The 5,513-nt window shown below is 36.4% G+C and overlaps 2 long non-coding RNA genes across 2 annotated transcripts; both read left to right on the forward strand.

The window, feature by feature from the left end:
- Positions 1-2,249: 2,249 nt before the first annotated feature.
- LOC114544320 lies at positions 2,250-2,642 on the forward strand. Its single transcript, XR_003690382.1, has 3 exons — positions 2,250-2,289; positions 2,418-2,514; positions 2,604-2,642. It is a non-coding gene; the product is annotated as an uncharacterized LOC114544320 (long non-coding RNA).
- A 1,915-nt stretch (positions 2,643-4,557) lies between these two features.
- On the forward strand, positions 4,558-5,146 carry LOC114544321. The gene is made up of 3 exons (XR_003690383.1): positions 4,558-4,607; positions 4,837-5,013; positions 5,098-5,146. It is a non-coding gene; the product is annotated as an uncharacterized LOC114544321 (long non-coding RNA).
- Positions 5,147-5,513: the final 367 nt, after the last annotated feature.

The following is a 5,513-nucleotide window of genomic DNA, read 5'->3' on the forward strand; positions in this document are numbered from 1 at the left end:
GGCTTGGAGTTATCATTAAAAAGTGCCTTGCACCAGGTGAACTATATTTATTCAAATCTATTTACTAATTATTGTATTTTACTAATTTTGTATTTACTAATTATTGTATTTACTAATTATTGTATTTTACTAATTTTGTATATATTCATGTGTATGTTATAGTGATAATATATAACAATAGAGTTGATGTTCGCGGTCATAAATGTGTTTTGGCCCGACTTCGAACTCATTTTAGCCCGAGCGTAGCGAGGGTTAAAATGTGTTCCGCGAGGAGGGCCAAAAACACATTTATGCCCGCGAACATCAACTCTATTACTATAATATATAATAAACTATAAACTATTATTACTATAATATATGTTCAACATCGTCAGCCTTCATCCCCTTAGCTCAGTAAGTCATGCGACATTCCATGTCAGTTCCAGTAATTGTTAATCTCAGACCTTGAAAGAAAAAAAAACAAACACTCCAAACACTCCAAACACTCCAAACACTCCAAACACTCCAAACACTCCAAACACTCCAAACACTCCAAACACTCCAAACACTCTAAACACTCCAAACACTCCAAACACTCCAAACACTCCATGTCTTCTGACCTGGATTCAAGTTTACTGCTTTTATCATCTTTTTTATTTCACGTTTCCATTTTGAACATGTCCAATTGCAAAAAAGTATCCAGCCGACTTAAAATAGTTTTATTTTTGCAGTTACTTTCCAGAATATACCGTTTGGTTAAGACTTGTGTATTATAGTATATCATAGTTTTAAAACTTCTTTTTCTGTCAATATTTTCAATAATTAGCTATCGAGACCATCCTCAGTTGTTCGGGCTGGAATACACAAGCGGTCAGCTGAGAAATTACTCGTCTTCCGACAGGTAGTTTAAAAAGCAGATTTTGTATGAAGCTATATAAAATATTTCTTGTTCTGAATGTTTGTATTTCACTCAATCTAGGGATATATCATTAGCTGGTTAGCTACACGGGGTTAGAGGCAGTGGAAATGGAGATGTTTGTGTAAAAACGACTCCAACGAAGAGACGGTACTGTACGCTTTTTCATAAATGATTGCGCGAAAATTATGGTCAAAATTTTCCTGATGAAAATCTCGCACTGCTATGATTGCCGTAAATACGAACCCTCATTTCATTCTCCTCCTGACGTATGGGATCTCATATAACACACAAACAATTACACTTCTCGTCAGGTATTCCTATTAGTCAGTGCAATACATCACATACAGCAAAAGAAGAATTGTTTTTTTAAGATGATATATTTTTCAAGGTTATCGTTGGGGTCCATTGTATAACGTTGTTGACGAAGAAGTAGAAAGCAGTCATTTAAAATTCCTCGCTGCGTCTCCAGGTGAAATATTTCTCTTTTTATTTCACTTTAAATTTTTGAAATATCTCCAAAAGCTTATATTGTCTTACTACTGGTTCCTTGCAGGAAATTTAACCGAAGATGTGTAGAGATTTAACTGCAATATTTCCTACAGCGGTCTACTTCATGCAGTCACCCAAGACGTAAGTTTACAATTTCTTATTTTGTACTTTTCTGCAGACAAAATCCTGTGTAGAGAATATTATTGCATTTTTACTGAGTTTTAATGCTCTGTCAAAATCTGGATTAAGGCTCTTTTCCACTCACGTGTTTTTCATACACACGTTAGTTTTCTGCTTATTTTAGTATGCATTAGTTGACCTAGATTTACAACAATATTCGTTATAAAGGAAGCGAGAATAATTTAAATTGGCAGATTGAAGCTTATTATAATCATAACCATGTACGCACGGACTCGAGTTTACTTGATAGTCGATAGCGTCGACAGCAAATGACATTGAAACGTTTGTATGGATATTTCGAAGTCCTGACAGTATAATTAATATCCCGTAGGTTATTTCAAGCAAATATTTGACTAGCGACGTCGAACAAGGCCAGTTAACCGCGTCGTGGATCGTAAACTGACCTCAATACAGAAAGTGGGGACAAAATAGCCAAAATACAAAACATTTTGTTCTAGGCCTCTCAGTTCCCGGCTCGCCGCGTATAAGAACGTTAAGAGGCCTAGGGACTACGCTGCGGTAACTCTGGTTGCTGAGTTGACTGGGTCCGAATCCATGAAATGGTAGATTTGAATTTTCTCGCCAGAAGTACGGCTGGAATATTAAGTCTTTTAAACTCCAATTTATATTTCAAACGATTTTAAATATTTTGTAAGGACTTTTCCCGGAGAATAAAGAAAGACTTATCATTAATGCCATCACAATGCTCATTGCTCACGAAGGTATTGTATATCTTTGCCAATAAATATATTTAGTGTTCACCCCTAAAATATACATATTCTGACTGCTATTACCTTCACAGGTATTCAATATATACATAAAATAGTTAAAATGTTTCGTCTATTTGCAGGAGACCAAAACAAAATATCAGATAAAGATCTCAAAGCACTGTTTCACGCTTTGAGACATTAGGTTGGATCCAAAGCAGGTTTCACAACGCTTACTAGGTGAGAAACGTTTATCTTTAACCACAACACACGCTGTTTACTCAACCAGCTCACTTTCTCTAGACCGTGTTTCTGTTTTGTTTTTACAGCTTCTATGAGAAGGTTGGTGTGAAAACTGTGAAAGCTTTGAAGAAGAATAATGAAGCCGTGACTCACGCCGCTGTCGACATACTGTGTGCTCTGATGCAGGTAAAGAGAGGGCTTTCCTTTAAGCGGCCAAAATGGTCAGACCGGTCATATTTAAATTTAAGATAGAGTATTTCGTTAAGAATATAGTTGCGAAATTTCCGAGCTAGACAGATGCAAGTAACGATATACTTGAACGCAGAGTTCTTGAAACACTCTAAAATACCAGTAATCTGTCTGTACCGAGATCAAAAATAGGACCGGTCTGGCCGTTTTTTCCGTATAAAGGAAAGCGCCAACACTTTAACGATGAATTTCCTGGTAATATGTTGCCAAATCTGTCACTGTCATTAGTGTTACCCCTTTAACTTGCAATCCACATAAACTTAGCCAACTTTGAAATCTGAATGTTAACAGGATCCAATTTTATCGAAACCAATTCTGTTTTTTATATAGCCAACGCACGATAACTATGACATTCGACAAGAACAGATAAATAAAAGCTCTTTGTTATCCTTTGAAAAATTTCTAAGCAGTTTGTTGGAAATTCTCACGATAAATGTTGTAAGATGTGCGGTGTTGGTTGCCTATAATCTATGCTGAACCCTTGCATTTTATTTTTCCATCCCTCTTGTATGTATATAGCTTTGTTTTAGAAGAGAAATTCCCTTGCAAAACCCAGCAAGTGATTCGTAGCAACTGCCTTTCTAATTTGAACTACCTTTCTAACTAAAAACAAGAAATAGATTAACCATGAAAACTTTTCTGCTATATTCGTTCTACTGGGGTTTTAGTTATAAGTGGATTGCTTGATTTTCTGACGTTTGCTCTGTGTCCTCCTTACAGGTTTGTTCTAGTTGCTTTGCAATATATTAAAATAATACGGGGGTGAAGTTGGACATTCATGTTAAACTAATAGTAAGGTGTGATTGCTTCCAATATTTGGAATCAACTCATGTAGTCTGTTACAATAAATCGACTATTGCATATTCCTCTTAGTGAGACAACAGATGATGAACGGTTTGGGAAATTACTGGAGAAAGTTGCAGGTATGCTACAAAGAAATTTGAGGAGCTTTTCATTCAACTTGTCTTCTTGGTAGTTTATGGCTCTTTGACTGAGGTTGAGAGTTGATTAAATAGCCTTTCTCTCTTTACCTTTTTGGTGAAGTTTACCACGTCCACTAGCTTGACCCATGCATAGGAGCAACTCATGAAGTCTGTTATTTGTTTGTCTAGAAATGGGTCATTGCGTTTATCGATTGTTCCAGGTAGGTTTACGACAAAACTAAATTATAGTACCAATTTTACCATTTCTTCGCTTATGTATGTTTTACTATTGCCCCGCTAATGGTTCTTACCAATCGTGGTTTTGAATTCGTTCCTCAACAATTTCAGCATCCGTCGACAACAATTGTGAAAGGTGCTGGCATGGTTCTGAAGGCTAATCGAGGTACGTTTTATTCATTCATTCATCCATTGAGAATTTTCTGCCTTTGACGAACGTCATTTATAACGCTCTGCATTTTTTTGCATTTTTAACTAAACCAACTATGAAAGCAATGTGCCTTCAGGTGAGGATGTCGTTTAGCGGGAATGTAGCCATGTGTAGCCTTCGAAGAATGAATTAAACAAATTGGAATATTTCATTCACAGGCGATGACTAAAGTTTATGGAAAATATCACGAAGAGATTGGAGCTTTTAATGACACCAAGCTAAGGATCATCTGTTATTGATCCAGTGTTACTGCAGAAGCCTGAACTAAACTAACTTTATTCATACTGTTTCGTATTTTTAGCATTTACATGAAAATGGCACCACTAACAGGGATTGGAAGGTAAGCACGCCCTAATTTATTTATCACTACTGTCTTTATATCCTAAACTTTAACGACCATAATTTAACTTTTTCTTCTCTAGCCAGAAAATGTTTTATTGTGTTCCTCGTATGACGAAACGCTTGTAAAGGTTTGTGTCGGTTGTGTATTGAACTTGTGTTTAAATTGCCCTTTAAATTGTATTTGAAGAAACCATTCGATGTGACCATTGCCAGCAAATCCTGGAAGTCACTATAATCTCAATTCCGATTTTTTGTCCGTGATTTCGTTTTACGAAAGCAGAGCGCATTCTGCAAACGTTTTAGGTTCAGTTATTTCTCATTGTTACAGTTTCTCAATGATAACAATTAATTTTTTAGATCAGAATTCCTATATGGAAACAATCTGTGGTACACCAAGTTACCTCGCTACCAAAATGTTAATCCCGTAGCCCGAAGAACGATCCTACAAGAAATCGTGTGTTATATGTTTGGTATGCCATATACTTCAGTTTACTCAAATTCACGTAGTGAACACGATTTGTAATGAAGCTGGAGGTAGGTTAAACTCATTTCAAAATTGGAGTACGTCAATGAAAAGTTAACGTGTTTTAGACTTTCCGGATCTTCTTTTTTTCAAAGCAGGCAAATAACCCATTGGAGAAACAAGTTAAAGAAGGGTCGTATAAATTTCCGAACAACCTCTGGAAGAATGTTAGCAGTGAAGCTAAGGATCTTATAACAAAACTGCTTACTGTTAGTCACAGAAAATGCATCACGGTTTCAGAAGCTCTGGAACATCCTTGGATGAAGGTGATGATGAAATTACTAACCGCCTTATAACACCCCGCATCTAAGATTTTTCAAAATCGGCTGACCTTTTTCGTCTGAAGTCCCAGCTTTTTCGAATTGTTAGAATTAGTTTGGTTGAAGTTTAGAACTGATACAGCTATCCAGCATAAATAAAGTCAGTTTAGTTCAGGTTTCCTCCTGTAGTAACACTGGATCAATACGGGATGACCCCTACTGGACCTCCATGAAGGACAATTTAGAACTGA

This window comes from Dendronephthya gigantea, unplaced genomic scaffold (genome assembly GCF_004324835.1).
Source record: "Dendronephthya gigantea isolate DGI-Jeju-01 unplaced genomic scaffold, DenGig_1.0 000727F, whole genome shotgun sequence".
NCBI lineage: Eukaryota > Metazoa > Cnidaria > Anthozoa > Malacalcyonacea > Nephtheidae > Dendronephthya > Dendronephthya gigantea.